Source organism: Phyllobates terribilis, unplaced genomic scaffold, assembly GCF_046119375.1.
Source record: "Phyllobates terribilis strain yellow unplaced genomic scaffold, ASM4611937v1 Scaffold_12__6_contigs__length_324123572, whole genome shotgun sequence".
NCBI classification, from domain to species: Eukaryota; Metazoa; Chordata; class Amphibia; order Anura; family Dendrobatidae; genus Phyllobates; species Phyllobates terribilis.
Window position 1 is genome coordinate 205452881 of NW_027362772.1, and position 19809 is coordinate 205472689.

The 19809-nt window shown below is 46.0% G+C and overlaps 1 protein-coding gene across 3 annotated transcripts in view; it reads left to right on the plus strand.

Annotated features, from left to right (window-relative positions):
* The window catches only part of LOC141172419 (NXPE family member 1-like), a 358423-nt gene that overhangs the window by 72353 nt on the left and 266261 nt on the right, over window positions 1-19809 (plus strand). For 2 of the 3 annotated variants that reach the window (XM_073656628.1, XM_073656626.1), the window contains exon 2: window positions 12213-12359. The exons of the other annotated variant lie outside the window; for it this stretch is intronic. The gene's annotated coding sequence lies outside the window, so the exon portion shown is untranslated. The remainder of the gene's footprint in view (window positions 1-12212; window positions 12360-19809) is intronic. 3 annotated transcript variants of the gene reach the window in all.

A 19809-nucleotide genomic window follows, 5' to 3' on the forward strand; every position in this document is an offset into this window, starting at 1 on the left:
TGGAGACAACCATTCATGAAATTGGTTCTCCAGAGCTAACCACAACTCCTCAGCTGTGTGACTCACATTTCCCAGACATTTCAATGTAAAAACCGCCTGATGACGTTGAGCCCTACTGCCAGCATAGTAAGGAGGTGTGCAGGATCCCTTCTGCGCAGTTAGAAAGCTTGTGGCATGACCAGACAGGCTTTGGGTGCAGGTGGAAGACCGAGAGGAGGTTGAGGAGGCAGAAGCAGTGGAGGAACTTTGACATAAAGAGGATTGACGCACAACTCGTGGGGACGGCAAGACTTGGACAGCAGCCCCTTGTCCTGCTGTCACCATAGTTACCCAGTGCCCAGTCAGCGACATGTAACGCCCCTTTTCCATGCCTACTCATCCAAGTGTCTGTGGTGAAATGCACCCTGTCACACACAGAGTTTCTCAAAGAAGCGGTGATGTTGTGTGCGACATGCTGGTGGAGCGCAGGCACACCTTTCTTTGAGAAGTAGTGCCGACTGGGCATCTGGTACTGGGGCACTGCGACGGACATAAGGTCTCGAAAATCCTCTGTGTCCACCAGGCGGAAAGGCAGCATTTCTGTAGCCAAGAGCTTGCAGATGGTGAAATTCAACCTCTTAGCTTTCTCATGGCTAGGAGAAAATGGTCTTTTACTTGTCCACATCTGAGGGACCGAGGGCTGGCTATTGTGCTTAGACGGGGTTGATAAGGGTGTCCCCGGCAAACTGCCGGTCTGTGAGGAAGATGCAGGCGGACATGTTAGGTTGCCTTCATCCAAAGGTGGTGCTATCGATGTCGGACAGCGCTCAACACCAGCTGGTGTTACCACCTCCAAAGAAAATGATGACCTGCCAATCACGCTGGCTGTTGCGGGTAAAGAGGTGGCAGGTCTGCGCCCCAAAACAGGTGTGACTGCTGTCCCCCCAGTCACAGAGGATGAAGAGGCCGCGGATGCACAAGATATGGCAGACGGTGGTTGGCCCGGCCGGCTAGGCCGCATTGTAGCACACTGAGCTTCCCACTGCAACTTATGCTTCATGTCCATGTGCCGGTTCATGCATGAAGTACTCAAACTATGTATTTTTTGGCCTCTACTTAGCTTTTGCTGACAAATGTTACAGATAACACGAGTTGGGTCATCTTTATCGATCTGAAATAATGCCCAGGCTATGCAAGGCTTAGCACCCATGCGACCTGAAGAGCCACCACGACTTGTGGTGAGAGGCAGAGTTGTGTTTGAGGATGCAGTTGTTGACGTGCTTCCAGTACTACGTCTCTGTCCAGGAAGGCGCAACCTGACCTCGTCGTCACTAGCATCTTCCTCCACCTCCTCTGCTGACCTCATCTCTTGGCTGACTGTGGGTTGACAGTAAGTGGGATCTCCGACCTCATCATCATCACCCTGTGCGTTATCACACCCGTCGTCCTCAGAGCCAACCTGTTCCTGCCCTGACAAAAAACTAAAGTTGTCGCTCCAATCAGGTATTTGAGTCTTATCATCGTCTTCCTCATTGTCTCCACCAACAGGAGTTACAGTTTGGGAATGAGGGTCTACATTATGGTCAGAACCTTCTGTGTCTGGTCCTGGATCCGACTCATAAAGATTCTGGGCATCAGTGCAGATCATTTCCTCGTCTGGATTCACAGAAGCACTGGAGTCGACCTCTGATTCCCAGGCTATAGTATGAGTAAACAGCTCTGCAGACTCAACCATCTGTTCTACCTCATACTCAGACGGGCAGCTGGAGATTTGGGAGCTGTGAGGAAGCAAGTGCGATTTGGGTGACACCTTTGAGGACTGGAGTATTTGTGATGTTGAAGTTGATGTGGAGGAGAGCCCACTTAAAGGAGCACTTGATATCCGTTGAAGCACCTGCTGTTTTTGTGCCTCATCTGGAATTTGTAGCAATTGGCGTGGCCGTAAGAAAGGGATCTTATCACATTGTCCGCTAAAAGAAGTAGACATTTTAGTTTGGCTGGAAGATGTTCTTTCTTCTGCAGATGTTACTGTTGCTTTAACACCTACCCCACGGACACAACCTTTTTTCCCCTTCCCAACACGCCTATTCCCCTTTCCACCAGCAGCAGGCCTTTTTCCACTCATTTTGGTGGTTAACTAATTCACAACTCTGGAGTTGTTTGCACAAAAAAACAATGGATGGTAACCGAGCAGAGCTGAGTGGCCAAACTGTGGTATTAGGCCAAAACTATTGGCTGGGTTAGATGCAGAAAAAAATTATTTTGAATTTGCAACCTGATGGAGGTCAGTATAGATGGACTAATACAACAAGTCCCACACACAGCTAGAAGCCCAAATATTTTTTCAGAGGTACTGTAGATGCAGATAAAAATTAGTTTTAATTTGCAACCTGATGGAGGTCAGTATAGATGGACTAATAGAGAAAGTCCGACACACTACTAGAAGGCCAAATATTTTTTCAGAGGTAGATGCAGAAAAAAATATATTCAGTTTGCAACCTGATGGAGGTCAGTATACATGGACTAATAGAACAAGTCCCACACACTGCTAGAAGCCCAAATATTTTTTCAGAGGTACTGTAGATGCAGATAAAAATTAGTTTTAATTTGCAACCTGATGGAGGTCAGTATAGATGGACTAATAGAGAAAGTCCGACACACTACTAGAAGGCCAAATATTTTTTCAGAGGTAGATGCAGAAAAAAATATATTCAGTTTGCAACCTGATGGAGGTCAGTATAGATGGACTAATAGAACAAGTCCCACACACTGCTAGAAGCCCAAATATTTTTTCAGAGGTACTGTAGATGCAGATAAAAATTAGTTTTAATTTGCAACCTGATGGAGGTCAGTATAGATGGACTAATAGAGAAAGTCCGACACACTACTAGAAGGCCAAATATTTTTTCAGAGGTAGATGCAGAAAAAAATATATTCAGTTTGCAACCTGATGGAGGTCAGTATAGATGGACTAATAGAACAAGTCCCACACACTGCTAGAAGCCCAAATATTTTTTCAGAGGTACTGTAGATGCAGATAAAAATTAGTTTTAATTTGCAACCTGATGGAGGTCAGTATAGATGGACTAATAGAGAAAGTCCGACACACTACTAGAAGGCCAAATATTTTTTCAGAGGTAGATGCAGAAAAAAATATATTCAGTTTGCAACCTGATGGAGGTCAGTATAGATGGACTAATAGAACAAGTCCCACACACTGCTAGAAGCCCAAATATTTTTTCAGAGGTACTGTAGATGCAGATAAAAATTAGTTTTAATTTGCAACCTGATGGAGGTCAGTATAGATGGACTAATAGAGAAAGTCCGACACACTACTAGAAGGCCAAATATTTTTTCAGAGGTAGATGCAGAAAAAAATATATTCAGTTTGCAACCTGATGGAGGTCAGTATAGATGGACTAATAGAACAAGTTCCACACACTGCTAGAAGCCCAAATATTTTTTCAGAGGTACTGTAGATGCAGATAAAAATTAGTTTTAATTTGCAACCTGATGGAGGTCAGTATAGATGGACTAATAGAGAAAGTCCGACACACTACTAGAAGGCCAAATATTTTTTCAGAGGTAGATGCAGAAAAAAATATATTCAGTTTGCAACCTGATGGAGGTCAGTATAGATGGACTAATAGAACAAGTCCCACACACTGCTAGAAGCCCAAAAATTTTTTCAGAGGTACTGTAGATGCAGATAAAAATTAGTTTTAATTTGCAACCTGATGGAGGTCAGTATAGATGGACTAATAGAGAAAGTCCGACACACTACTAGAAGGCCAAATATTTTTTCAGAGGTAGATGCAGAAAAAAATATATTCAGTTTGCAACCTGATGGAGGTCAGTATAGATGGACTAATAGAACAAGTCCCACACACTGCTAGAAGCCCAAATATTTTTTCAGAGGTACTGTAGATGCAGATAAAAATTAGTTTTAATTTGCAACCTGATGGAGGTCAGTATAGATGGACTAATAGAGAAAGTCCGACACACTACTAGAAGGCCAAATATTTTTTCAGAGGTAGATGCAGAAAAAAATATATTCAGTTTGCAACCTGATGGAGGTCAGTATAGATGGACTAATAGAACAAGTCCCACACACTGCTAGAAGCCCAAATATTTTTTCAGAGGTACTGTAGATGCAGATAAAAATTAGTTTTAATTTGCAACCTGATGGAGGTCAGTATAGATGGACTAATAGAGAAAGTCCCACACACTACTAGAAGGCCAAATATTTTTTCAGAGGTAGATGCAGAAAAAAATATATTCAGTTTGCAACCTGATGGAGGTCAGTATAGATGGATTAATAGAACAAGACCCACACACAGCTAGAAGCCCAATATTTTTTCAGAGGTAGATGCAGAAAAAAATATATTCAGTTTGCAACCTGATGGAGGTCAGTATAGATGGACTAATAGAACAAGTCCCACACACTGCTAGAAGCCCAAATATTTTTTCAGAGGTACTGTAGATGCAGATAAAAATTAGTTTTAATTTGCAACCTGATGGAGGTCAGTATAGATGGACTAATAGAGAAAGTCCGACACACTACTAGAAGGCCAAATATTTTTTCAGAGGTAGATGCAGAAAAAAATATATTCAGTTTGCAACCTTATGGAGGTCAGTATAGATGGACTAATAGAACAAGTCCCACACACTGCTAGAAGCCCAAATATTTTTTCAGAGGTACTGTAGATGCAGATAAAAATTAGTTTTAATTTGCAACCTGATGGAGGTCAGTATAGATGGACTAATAGAGAAAGTCCGACACACTACTAGAAGGCCAAATATTTTTTCAGAGGTAGATGCAGAAAAAAATATATTCAGTTTGCAACCTGATGGAGGTCAGTATAGATGGACTAATACAACAAGTCCCGCACACAGCTAGAAGCCCAAATATTTTTTCAGAGGTACTGTAGATGCAGATAAAAATTATTTTTAATTTGCAACCTGATGGAGGTCAGTATAGATGGACTAATAGAGAAAGTCCGACACACTACTAGAAGGCCAAATATTTTTTCAGAGGTAGATGCAGAAAAAAATATATTCAGTTTGCAACCTGATGGAGGTCAGTATAGATGGACTAATACAACAAGTCCCACACACAGCTAGAAGCCCAAATATTTTTTCAGAGGTACTGTAGATGCAGATAAAAATTAGTTTTAATTTGCAACCTGATGGAGGTCAGTATAGATGGACTAATAGAGAAAGTCCGACACACTACTAGAAGGCCAAATATTTTTTCAGAGCTAGATGCAGAAAAAAATTATATTCAGTTTGCAACCTGATGGAGGTCAGTATAGATGGATTAATAGAACAAGACCCACACACAGCTAGAAGCCCAATATTTTTTCAGAGGTAGATGCAGAAAAAAATATATTCAGTTTGCAACCTGATGGAGGTCAGTATAGATGGACTAATAGAACAAGTCCCACACACTGCTAGAAGCCCAAATATTTTTTCAGAGGTACTGTAGATGCAGATAAAAATTAGTTTTAATTTGCAACCTGATGGAGGTCAGTATAGATGGACTAATAGAATGATGCTATGCCCAAAAGATTTTACTTCACTAGGTGCAGTAAAAAAATTGGTATTCTATACACAGGTGGTATATCTTGCAACACAGATAGGCTACTCCACTGACTAACACACTCTGCAGTAGGCCAAAAAGGATTAGCTTTGCTAGATTCAGCCAAATGCTGTGAAAAAAACTTGCACAGCACTGGCACAGACCTGCCTGGCAAAAACTGGTAGGAACTCATGTAACCTAGTCCTGAAAAGGACTCCAATTACAATTAGTCTTTACTCCCACAACCTATCTATTTAAGAGCACAGACCTCCCTGATAAAAGTCGTAGGAAATGCTGTAACCTAGTCCTTAAAAGGACTGCAATCACAACTATTCCCTACTCCCAAGCTATCTGTATATTTGTGCGAAAATTGGCTTGAAATTAACAAGGTATAGCGCACACAGCAACAGCGGTGCCGTCTAACACGCAGCTGCAGCAGTGAGAAAATGGTGGCGACGGGGAAAATGGCTTGGTCTTATAGGGCAAGGACATGTGACATACACTGCCAATGACACATGCCCTTGCTTGTGTGAAAAAAAGCACTTCGCTCCGTATGTGCGCTGCTGATAGGCTGACAGATTGCACCTCCCCACTGTAAATGCGGGAAAGAGAAAAAAAAATGGAGATCTTCATTGTTCCTGCAGAGATCCATCCCCTGCCCCTCCCCCCACCCCGCTGTACACTCAAACTGCGTATTAACATTAATTTTCATCATTACTGAGAAAAAATCCAGTTATGATTTTGGTGCACGAACAGTTATCGAACATAACCTCGAACAGCCGAATTTTTCTCAAATTGTTCGTGTTCGCCGAACGGCTCGAACACCGCCCAAAACAGCTCGAATTTGAGATTGGCGAACAGTTCGAGTAGAACAACGCTCATCTCTACTTATAATGCCAGCTGACATCAAGCTTAGGTTAGTAATGGAGAGGCGTCTATAAGACACCCCCATTACTAACCCCATAGTCAAAGTTAAAAAAAACACAAACACCCAGAATAAAGTCCTTTAATTGAAATAAACACACAATTCTTTATTGTTCTAAATTAAACCATACTTACCGTCACACCCATTCCAGCTGAAGCCAACGATCTCTTGCAATAAAAGAAAAATAATAAAGCAACATCATCCTTACCTTTCCATGGTTCCCACGACAGCTTCAGCTCTGCTACATCGAGATGACAGGCTGGACCGCAGCAGAACGCTGCCATCCAGCCTGTCATCCCGCAGACACTGAGAAGCGCAGGCATGCTTGCGCTCCTCAGTGTCTCTCTGTGACGGCATCCAGATGAGCCGACAATGAACTCAGCTCACCTCATGCACGTCACTGACAGCGTGGGAGAATTCTCACGCTGAAGCGCTGAGTGCAGGAGAATTTTCCCACGCTGTCAGTGACGTGCATGAGGTGAGCTGAGTTCATTGGACATGACCTCACCTCATGCACGTCACTGACAGCGTGGGAAAATTCTCCTGCACTCAGCGCTTCAGCGTGAGAATTTTCCCACGCTGTCAGTGACGTGCATGAGGTGAGTTCATGTCCAATGAACTCAGCTCACCTCATGCACGTCACTGACAGCGTGGGAGAATTCTCACGTTGAAGCGCTGAGTGCAGGAGAATTTTCCCACGCTGTCAGTGACGTACATGAGGTGAGCCGAGTTCATTGGACATGACCTTGGCTCATCTTTATGCCGTCACAGCCAGACACTGAGGAGCGCAAGTATGCCTGCGCTTCTCAGTGTCTGCGGGATGACAGGCTGGATGGCAGCGTTCTGCTGCGGTCCAGCCTGTCATCTCGATGTAGCAGAGCTGAAGCTGTCGTGGGAACCATGGAAAGGTAAGGATGATGTTGCTTTATTATTTTTCTTTTATTGCAGGAGATCGTTGGCTTCAGCTGGAATGGGCGTGATGGTGAGTATGGTTTAATTTAGAACAATAAAGAATTGTGTCTTTATTTCAATTAAAGGACTTTATTCTGGGTGTTGTGTTTTTTTAAAATACTTTACTAGAAATTCATGGTGGTCATGTCTAATATTGGCGTGACCCCATGAATTTCGGGCTTAGGGCCAGCTGATAATGCCAAGCTGGCCCTAACCCCTTTATTACCCAGTGAGCCACCGCACCAGGGCCCTGGATGAGTTGGCTACAGCGACAGAAGATGGCGCTTCTATGAACGCGCCATTTTCTGGGGTGGCTGCAGGCTGCAATTTGCAGCGCGGGTGGCCCAGAAAGCTTGGGCCTCCCAGCGCTGTGGATTCCAGCCGCCAGCTGCCTAGTTGTACCTAGCTTGACACAAAAACAGGGCGAAGCCCCACGTCAATTTTTTTTAAATTATTTCATGAAATAATTTAAAAAAAAAAGGGCTTCCCTATATTGTTGTGTCCGGCCAGGTACAAATAGGCAGCTGGTGGTTGGGGGCAGCCCGTTCCTGCCTGCTGTACCTGGCTGGACACAAATATAGGGCGAAGCCCCACTTCAATTTTTTTTAATTATTTCATGAAATAATTAAAAAAAAGGGCTTCCCTATATTGTTGTGTCCGGCCAGGTACAACTAGGCAGCTGGTGGTTGGGGGCAGCCCGTTCCTGGATGCTGTACCTGGCTGGCATACAAAAATATGGCAAAGCCCACATCAAAATTTTTGGGAAAAATTAATTAAAAAAGAAATAATAATTTAGGGACTGTATCTTTATTAACCCCTCAAGTGTCATTTTGTATTAAAATAAAGGATTTATTAAAAATAAAATTGGCATGGGATCCCCCATAATTTTAGTCTCTAGCGGAGGTTAAGCAGACGGCTGGGGCAGATGTTTGAAGCCTGGGAAGGGGCTAATACCCACGGAGCTTCCCAGGCTACTAATATCAGCCCCCAGCTGAATACCTAGCCTTTACTAGCTATTAAAATGGGAGACCCCCCCAAAAAATGACGTGGGGTCCCCCCTATTTTAATAGCTAGCAAAGGCTAGGCAGACAGCTGGGGGCTGATATTAATAGCCCAGGAAGGGTGCCATGAATATTGGCCCCCTCCCAGGCTAGAAACACCAGCCGTCAGCCGCCCCAGAAATGGCGCATCCATAGGATGCGCCAATTCTGGCACTTAGCCTCGCTCTTCCCACTGCCCTGTAGCGGTGGCAGGGGGTAATAGTGGTGGGGTTCAGTTCATGTCAGCGCCAGCTGCCATGAAGCCCAGGTTAGTAATGATGGGTGTCTATAAGACACCCCCATTACTAACCTACAAAGTGGTAAAAATAAAAAACACACTACACCCAGAAAAAAATAATTTATTTGAAATAAAACACACCATTTTATTTAATTCTTAGTTTACTAAAAAAAAAATAGTTACCTGTCCACGTTCCTGCGCTGATCTCCCATGCACAGCTGTCACATCTGGAGATGTGACAGCTGTCATTGCTGCTGTAAGCTCACATTGCCGGGAACACGTCCGCTCCCGGCAGCGGGAGCCACTGACTGAGGTCAACGGAGTGCATTCAGGCAGCGCTGCTCTGGAGACCTCCTTTACGGCACTGCTTACCGTGGGAATTTCTCACGGTACAGCGGGGCCGTAAAGCAGCTAACCGGATCAGCGCTGCCTGAACTCCTGGGAACCCGCTTATGCAATGACAGGGCTGCTTTACGGCCCCGTCATTCTAGCGGCGGCAGCGGTTCAGAGTGGTCACATTCTATGTGGCTGCTCTAAACTGGAGATCTTCGTGGGACACTCGTGGACTACTACGGAGGGGTAAGGATAAGGTTGTGGTTTATTATTTTATATTTTATTACAGGAGATCGATGGCTTCGGGGAATTAGGTGTCTAGGTGAGTATAGGTGTAGTTTTTTATTTTTTACTTTATTTTAGGTGGCGATCGGCGGGGACAGGTAATGTATAAACTAATTTATTTTAGATAACCACTGGCCACCAATGACATGTATTTAAAATTTATTGGGGACACAGTAGGGCAATTTAAATAGCAGGATCAGGCTGATGGGAACTACTGCTCCCATTGAGCTGATCCTGCTGGCACGAGTGGACGGGGGACAGACATAGGCCGATGGGAGTAGTAGTGTCACATCGGCCTATGTTTGCCTGCACGCACACACCCGCAGACATCCTACAGACACCACGCACACCCGCAGACATCGCACAGACACCGCGCACACCCGCACACACCCGCACAGGCACAGACCCGCAGACATCGCACAGACACCGCGCACACCCGCACACCCCCGCAGACATCGCACAGACACCGCGCACACCCGCACACACCCGCAGACATCGCACAGTCACCACACACACCTGCACACATCGCACAGACACCCACACAAACCAATCATGACGGGCTGATGGTCTGCGAGGTGTGGCTGACCTGTGCGGCCGTGGGAAAGTTCATGTGAGTTCATGCAATGCAGTCAAGCATGAACTCACATGAACCCTCCGAGGGCACCGCGGCTACTTCAAATGAACAGCTGATCAGCATCACCTGATACCTCAGCTGTTCATTTGAAATAACCGTCGGGAAAGCGCAGCACAGAACGGGAAAGCCGGCGGTGAAGGCTTTTCACTGCTGGCTTCCCCGCTCGGGTCCTTCGCTCCCCGCTCCTTGGTGCTGCGCTCCCCGTCCGGTCCTAACTTACGATCGGGATGGGAGGTGGCGAGGGGAGCGGAGGATCGGGGTGGGAGGCTGCGGGGAAGCAGTATGGGGCTGTGTGATTGTTTAAAAGCCGGCGGCTTTTTACCGCCCGCTGGCTTTTAAACAATCAGGAGAATTCTCTCACGCTGGGATGGCATTCTGATGACAGGCTGGATCGCAGCTGAGCGCTGCCATCCAGCTTGTCATCCTTCAGAGACACTGCAGAGCGCAGGCATTATTGGAACCTCCGATTCCGGTATTCGATATTGTAAAAGTATCGGAATTAAGTATCGGAATTCCGATACCGCGAATATCGGCCGATACCCGATATTTCAGTATCGGAATGCTCAACACTACCCATGACATGTTTCGTGATCTTATAAAAGAATTTCTTTTGCAGACCAACGAAAGTTGAGAAAAACACCTGGGGAGGTTTTTGGGGCATAGTATAAGAAGATTATATAAGGAAGATACAGGATATAATGCTAATGTAGCATTTTTGTTTGCTAAGGTGGAGCATAGTGGCGCATAGGAAGGAACAGAAAGGAATGAAGTAAAGGCTAGCAGAAAGACTAATGAAACTAAAGGTTATTCACATTCCTGTCAACACAGAAAGCTTGAAGTAGCAGAACAGCTTCAAGAATAGAGCATGTAAATGGTGAGCAAAAATAAGAGAGCACAAGGTAACAGTGTTGAGGATCAGAGCAACATGGTGGCTCAGTGGTTAGCCCTGCTGCTTTTCTAGCACTGGGGTCTTATGTTCAAACCCCACCCAGGACAACATCTTCATGGAGTTTGTATGTTCTCCCCATGTTTGTGTTAAAAGGCTCGGATGCTGCACGCAGAGAGTATGGCAGAGGTTTAATTCAAGATTTGGTTTCTCCACGCAGGGAGTGTAAATTTAAGTAATAAAACAGTAAAATCAGACAATAAACGATTGTGGTTTAACTATAAAACAGAAAGGATGAACAATACGGTGCAGTCCCAAAATTCAGGCTGAATAAGAGAAGGTAGATTACTGGAGGCTTGCACTTATCTGTCCTTTAGCAATAACTACATCAGTCTTCAGACACTCAATTCGGAGGGTGTCCGTCTAATGGCGGCAGTGGGCGGTCTCGGGTCTCACCCACTGGGCCCCCAGTCCTTTGACCACACGACAGCGGTCACGACTCCTTTAAGAGCCGTAGCAAGCTGCTTCGGCATACAACAAACTGCTTTAGGATCACTAATCCCGGGTGCGTCCTCACCCGTAGGTTACCGTCAGATGTCTGGAAAACTGTGGTGATGCAGGTAACTGAACGATCACTTTCTGTGGGCCCGGTACAGACCGCACGCCCCTTGTTTTGCGACAAGCTGTGTCACCCGTTCGTTCGGCACCGAAGACAGGTCAGCATGTCTCTATTTCACCGAGGACAGGGCAGCACGTCTCTCTCTCTCGTTGTCGGCAGGTCAGACTGTTTCTCCCCAACTGCCGGTCTGCTCTCCACAACCAACTGTCTCTTTCACGCGAGCCCAGACACCTGACTTCCTCTCTTCCGTCCCTCTCCTCTGTCCCCCAGCACTGTCCAGGAAGTCCCCCGGGCACTCTTAATCCCGTCCCCTGGCAACACTGGGCAGGACCCTGGCAGTTCCGGCGCCGGAGCTCCGCACCTGTCCCTAAGCAAGTCTTCCTTCTTACATTTGCGTGAGTTTCCTCCAGGTACTCTGTTCTACTCCAAAGACATACTGATAAGGAATTTAGACTGTGACCTCCGTGATGTTAATGTCTGTAAAGTGCTGAGGAGTATGATGGCGCTATATAAGCAATGCCAGGGCCAGCATCAGCACCTGTCGCATCTGGGCAAGTGCTAGGGCCCAGAGCAGGTGGGGGGGCCCACTCACCATCAGGGACTCTGGTGAGCCATGAGGCCTGTGAGTGGGGGAATTTGGTGCCAGCACCTGCGAGTGCCCCCACCCTCACTTGTTCAGGGCCCCGTCACAATACTCACCTTGACCCGGCACAGTACTCACCTCTCCCCATTTTTCTGCAGGTTCTGTGTCTTCTGACTGTGACGTCTCAGGTCAAAGGGCGCAATGATGTCTTTCTAGCTTGTTCTCTGCTGAGCAGTCACAGTGGAGAGAGCAGGAAGATGGTAACGCTGAGGAGTCTGGAGCAGATCAGCAGCCAGTGAGGAAAAGTGAGTATTTTATTTTTTTATGCATGGAGGCATTGAGCATGATATGGGGCCCATACACCATGGTGCATTTATATGGAGCCCATACAACATGGAGCATTATATGGGGCCCATACAGCATGGAGAATTTATATGGGGCCCATACAGCATGGAACACTTATATGGGACCCAAATAGCATGGAGCACTTATATGGGACCCAAACAACATGAGGCATTTATATGAAGCCCATACAGCATGGAGCATTTATATGGGGCCCATACAGCATGGTGCACTTATATGGGACCCAAACAGTATGGGGCATTTATATAAAGCCCATACAGCATGGAGCATTATATGGGGCCCATACAGCATGGAGCGTTTATATGGGTCAGATACAGCTTGGAGCATTTATATAGGGCCCATACAGCATGGAGCATTTATATGGAGCCCATACAGCATGAAGCATTTATATGGGGCCCATCCTGCATGGAGCATTATATGGGGCCCATACTGCATGGAATATTATATGGGGCCCATCCTGCATGGAGCATTATATGGGGGCCAGTATTCTGCATGGAGCATTATATGAGGGCCAGTATTCTGTATAGAGCATTATATGAGCCCATTATTCTGTATGGAGCATTATATGAGGTTCATTATTCTGTATGGAGCATTAAATGGGGCCGATTATTCTGTATTGAGCATTATATGGGGCCCATTATTCTATATGGAATATTATATGGTGCCCATTATTCTGTATGGAGCATTATATGGGGCCCATTATTCTATATGGAGAATTTTATGGGCCCATTTTTCTGTAAGGCACATTATATGAGGTCCATTATTCTGTATGTAGCATTACATGGGGTTCATTATTCTGTATGTAGCAATATATGGGGCCCATAATGCTGTATGGAGGACTATATGTTGCCCATAATACTGTATGGAGGACTATATGTTGCCCATAATGCAGTATGGAGGATTATACTGTCCGGTCAGCACTGTGCGCTGCGAGGATTCGCCGGTTTCTGAGCTATTGTAGAATTTACAATAGATATCACTCACGTAATGTAAGAAGTAAATTCTTTGCATTGTACTATCTGCAGTACAGACCAAAAGTTTGGACACACCTCTTTTAAAAAAATTTCTGTATTTTCATGACTATGAAAATTGTACATTCACACTGAAGGCATCAAAACTATGAATTAACACATGTGGAATTATATACTTAACAAAAAAGTGTGAAACAACTGAAAATATGTCTTATATTCTAGGTTCTTCAAAGTAGCCACCTTTTGCTTTGATGACTGCTTTGCACACTCTTAGCATTCTCTTGTTGAGCTTCAAGAGGTAGTCACTGGAAATGGTCTTCCAACAATCTTGAAGGAGTTCCCAGAGATGCTTAACACTTGTTGGCCCTTTTGCCTTCACTCTGTGGTCCAGCTCACCCCAAACCATCTCGATTGGGTTCAGGTCTGGTGACTGTGGAGGCCAGGTCATCTGGCGTAGCACCCCATCACTCTCCTACTTGGTCAAATAGCCCTTACACAGCCTGGAGGTGTGTTTGGGGACATTGTCCTGTTGAAAAATAAATGATGATCCAACTAAACGCAAACCGGATGGAATAGCATGCCGCTGCAAGATGCTGTGTTAGGCATGCTGGTTCAGCATGCCTTCAGTTTTGAATAAATCCCCAACATTGTCTCCAGAAAAGCACCCCCACACCATCACACTTCCTCCTCGGTGCTTCACGGTGGGAACCAGGAATGTAGAGTCCATCCGTTCACCCTTTCTGCGTCGCACAAAGACACGGTGGTTGGAACCAAAGATCTCAAATTTGGACTCATCAGACCAAAGCACAGATTTCCACTGGTCTAATGTCCATTCCTTGTGTTCTTTAGCCCAAACTTGTCTCTTCTGCTTGTTGCCTGTCCTTAGCAGTGGTTTCCTAGCAGCTATTTTATCATGAAGGCCTGCTGCACAAAGTCTCCTCTTAACAGTTGTTGTAGAGATGTGTCTACTGCTAGAACTCTGTGTGGCATTGACCTGGTCTCTTATCTGAGCTGCTGTTAACCTGCAATTTCTGAGGCTGGTTACTCGGATAAACTTAACCTCAGAAGCAGAGATGACTCTGGTCTTCCTTTCCTGGGGCGGTCCTCATGTGAGCCAGTTCTATTCAGTAGGACTATCAGCTGTGTATCCACCACACTTCTGCACAACACAACTGATGGTCCCAACCACATTTATAAGGCAAGAAATCCCACTTATTAAACCTGACAGTGCACACCTGTGAAGTGAAAACCATTTCCGGTGACTACCTCTTGAAGCTCATCAAGAGAATGCCAAGAATTTGCAAAGCAGTCATTAAAGAAAAAGGCGGCTACTAGTGTTGAGCATTCCGATACTGAAATATCGGGTATCGACCGATATTTGCAGTATCGGAGTTCCGATACTGAGTTCCGATACTTTTAGAATATCGAATACCGGAATCGGAAGTTCCCATAATGCCTGCGCTCTGCAGTGTCTCTGAAGGATGACAAGCTGGATGGCAGCGCTCAGCTTACTGTACTTGTCATTTAGTGTTAAAGGATTTATTTAAAAAATAATAGTGTTTTCATGTACCGTCTCTTTAAAAAAGCCGGCCGGCAATTCAGCAGCGGCATACACCGGTACCCGACAATTTACAACAGAAAGAATAGAGCATCACACATAGATTAGATCGATAGAAACATGTCAGTCACATATATAAGAAGTACAGTGACAATGTTGCTTACTGTACTTGTCATTTAGTGTAAAGGATTTATTAAAAAAAATAATAATGTTTTCATGCACCATCTCTTTAAAAAAGCCGTCCGGCAATTCAGCAGCGGTACCCGACAATTTAGAATAGAAAGAATAGAGCATCACACATAGATTAGATAGATAGAAACATGTCAGTCACATATATAAGAAGTACAATGATAGTGTTGATTACTGTACTTGTCATTTAGTGTTAAAATAAAGGATATATTAAAAAAAAAATTGGCGTGAGGTTCCCCTTAATTTTAGTCTCTAGCGGAGGTTAAGCAGACGGCTGGGGCAGATGTTTGAAGCCTGGGAAGGGGGTAATACCCACGGAGCTTCCCAGGCTACTAATATCAGCCCCCAGCTGAATACCTAGCCTTTACTAGCTATTAAAATGGGGGACCCCACCCCCAAAAAAATGACGTGGGGTCCCCCCTATTTTAATAGCTAGCAAAGGCTAGGCAGACAGCTGGGGGCTGATATTAATAGCCCAGGAAGGGTGCCATGAATATTGGCCCCCTCCCAGGCTAGAAACACCAGCCGTCAGCCGCCCCAGAAATGGCGCATCCATAGGATGCGCCAATTTTTGCACTTAGCCTCGCTCTTCCCACTGCCCTGTAGCGGTGGCAGTGGGGTAATAGGGTTGGGGTTGATGTCAGATTATAATGCCAGCTGACATCAAGCCCAGGTTAGTGGGATGCGCCATTTCTGGGGCGGCTGATGGCTGGTGTTTCTAGCCTGGGAGGGGGCCAATATTCATGGCACCCTTCCTAGGCTATTAATATCAGCCCCAGCTGTCTGCCTAGCCTTTGCTAGCTATTAAAATAGGGGGGACCCCACGTCATTTTTTTTGGAGTCCCCCATTTTAAAGCTAGTAAAGGCTAGGTATTCAGCTGGGGGCTTCTAAAATCCAAAAAGTGAGAAGCCGACACGTTCAGTCCGCTCCTGCCCGTGCCACCTCCGTGTCGCCGGGTTTGTGCCAGAGCCGCGGTGAACCCTGATGGCCAGCCCCCCTCTCCCAATACTGGTGCCTGTCCGCTGGTGGGTCGAGCGAGCCCCCCTGTGGTGGAGGCAGCTCTAAGCTTTTTAATTTAAATTGTCTCTCTAATTTGAATGAATACACTTTAAATCCATTTACAAGGATCTATTGGAGGGCAAGTCTCATGCCAGCAGCCGCGTAATTCCAGCTCCAGTAGCGTCCACTAAAGCTGCTGCAGTTGAAAAGCTTTTATAAGGATCGAGCTGTCCACCGCAAGGCATCCTACTGCCAGTCCCAGCCCCTATGCCTTGGGGTGCCTCCTGATGCTCTTCACTGAGTATCCCGTGGTCCCGAAGCATTTCCTTTGAAAAAATTAAGTGTCCAAACTACAGGTGGTATAGCTTGCTTAACAGCCGGGATAATCCGCTGACTAGCAGACACTGCTACTAGGCACAAAGTATTTCCTGGGCTAGATGCAGTTAAAAATTTGTAATTAGATACTCTCGTTGGATGCTGAGAAAGTATTCCATAGAGTCTCCTGGCACGCCATATATGATTCTCTTAAAAAGCTTGGGGTAGGGGTCTAGGGGACCCTTTTATAGCCAAAATCACGGCCCTGTATCACAATACGTCACCTAGGCTGAAGATAAATGGAATTGTAGCACCCTGAGGGCTCGGTTGCTACAGAGGTATTGCACCTCACCCAGAGGTGTGATATCTCACTCTCAGGTAAGGATGGAGTGTGGATCAGGACCCGACACCTGCATGAATTACACCACATTGCCGTGGGGCAGGGCGACCAATATGCCTCTGAGATGGGCACGACAGTCCCTGTCCCTGGCTGGAGTGGGGGGAGGGAACACTGAGGAAGGGGAACCCTGTAGTGCAGGAGCAGGGAGGAAGCAGTTCCTGGGTGCATTGAGAAGGGAGTATAAAAGGTGGGCACCATCTTAGTTCAGTGCAGAGAAGTCTGAGCAGAAGTGGCAGGGAGCAGGGGCTCTTCATGAGCTCTGCTCCGGAGGCTGGCCTAGTAACAGAGGCCCAGGCCTGGAAGAGGGAGAAGGAAGGAAGAGGAGCGGAGAAGGCTTCAGGAACGAGGAATGAAGGGATCCCAGGGGTGCGGACGGGCGAGTCGCCACCGCACGCCCGAATCCCCCTGCGTGGAGGGGTCAGGCCAAAGGGGGAGACCGGTCCCCGAAACTAGTGGAGGCAGGAAACGACCCTCAGCTAGAAACTGGAGGCTGTGACATTTTATGTGGCGCAGCCCCTCGCTACACCCGCTAGGAAGGCACCACATAGGGTCAGGGAAACTGGCGCCAAGTTTACCAAGAGGAGGCCCGAGGCAGCCGGACAGAAGGGTTGGTAAGAAAGGCCAGACAAAGGACACACAAAGGGGGTCCTGTGAAGCGCTCCAAAGTTATCTGGGAGTTGTGTGAGCCCCTCACCTGGTGAGCACAGTACGACATGGGCAGCCGTTACCTGCAGACGTGGTCTGGATAATAAGAACTGTGAGTAAAGGCCCTGGACTGCATCACTGACTCCGTGTCGTTACTGCTGCTGCCCTGCACCATCACCCCCATCCTCCGCATACACTGCCCTGAGGCTATACTCCTCCCATGGGGAGTTATGCTACGCTCTGCTGCACCCACAACACCAGCCTCAGCGGTCTGCCCTGCAGCAGCGGTTCACTCTGACCGCAATCCACGGGTGGCGTAGTCGGACATTTAAACATCAAAACCACATAAATAGTTCCGCCACTGGTTTGACCACCCTGAGCCACGGAACCGGGTCGCCGCCACAAAGACTACAACCACCAGCATCCACCAAAAAGGGTCCGGCTCCAGGTGTCCCAAGGCCCAGGGGGTGCATCAGAACATTTTCATCACCTTTCACAATCACCAATGGGACAAGGCAGGGATGTCCTCTGTCCCCTCTCTTATACATCCTAGTGACGGAGCACCTGCTCTCATCAATTCGCCATAACCCCAATATTAGGTGGATTGAGGTGGGAGGCACCGAGTACAAGTGCTCTCTATTTGCTGATGATGTCCTAGTATATATCACTCAATCACATATATCCATCCATGCTGTTATGGCTGAAATAGATCACTTTGTTACATGGTCAAATTTTAAAATCAATGCAGCGAAGTCTGAGGCCCTCGATGTCTCCCTCCCCAAATCCATATAGGATTCCATCCAGTCCAACTTTCCCTTTGCCTGGCCCTCACAGGGTATCAAATACTTAGGAATTCCTATTCATAGAGACCTCTCCCATCTATGTTATCTTAATTTTGGGCCCTTTATTGAACAACTCCATACAGACCTTGGTTGGCAAGTTAGAACTGTAAGATTCACTACGTGAACCACTGGTGTTTTGTGGAAAAGCACATGTACACTGTGTTCCAAATTATTATCCAAAAAGTGTTTAGGAGTGATAAGGGAAGAATTTGTTTGTTTGTCAGTTAAACTCATTGATGGTGATGTGTGTCAGGGCTCTTTATATCACTGTAAGCAATTGCAGACACCTGTGCTAATTAGTTTGGCAGGTGTGTCCAATGAAAGGCAAGACTACTTAAGAAGGCTGTCTCACATTATTAAGCAGCCTACATTTTCTGCCAAAACGGGAAAGAAAAAGGATGTGTCAGCTGCTGAGAAGCAACAAATTGTGGAGTGTTTAGGTCAAGGCATGACTACAATCAACATTGTGCGATGATCAGGATGAAGTGTCTTGGCAATCAATCCTCTATCCACTTCACACAAGCAGAAACGGCTCCAGTGGGCTAAACATTACATGAAGACTGATTTCAAAACTGTTTTGTTCACGGATGAGTGCCGTGCAGCGCTCGATGGTCCAGATGGATGGACTGGAGGATGGCTGGTTGATGGACACCCCACGCAAACACGGCTACAGCGCCAACAAGGAGGAGGTGGAGTAATGTTTTGGGCTGGAATCATGGGGAGAGAGATTGTCGGCCCCTTTAGGATCCCTGAAGGCGCTAAAGATGAACTCCATAATGTATGTGGATTTTCTCAAACAGCACTTCCTGCCATGTTTCAAGAAGAAGAACCGTGTATTTCACAGCAAGATCATTTTTTTGCATGATAATGCACCATCTCATGCTGCACATAAAACATCTGCATCTCTGGCTGATATGGGCATAAAAGGGGACAAACTTATGGTGTGACCCCCATGCTCCCCTGACCTCTACCCCATTCAGAACCTCTGGAGCATCATCAAAAGGAGTGTCTATGATGGCGGGAGGCAGTTCACATCTAAGCAACAGCTCTGGGAGGGTATTCTGTCCTCATGCAAAACAATTGAAGCAGAAACCATCCAAAACCTGACAAATTCAATGGACGAGAGAGTTCAAAAGCTCCTTTCGAACAAGGGGTCCTATGTGAAAATGTAACATCACCTAGAATAAAGTTTTGAGTTGAAAACTGTTTGATTTCAGTTTCTAATAACCTGCTAATGCTTATAATTTCAAAAATGACCATTTTTTTGGTCTTTATTAAAATGAAAAGGTTGATCGAAAAGTTTGGGGGATCTAAGAGTGTGGCAACCCAGTAGTCATGATTACTTCGAATTCTGACAATATGAGGGTCATGTTGCAGGTAGTGCAGCAAGAAGGCACTTATGTGTCTTGCGCATCTCGGAGCCCCAAAATTATTTTCCGGGCTAGATGCAGCTAAAAATTATTATTAATTTT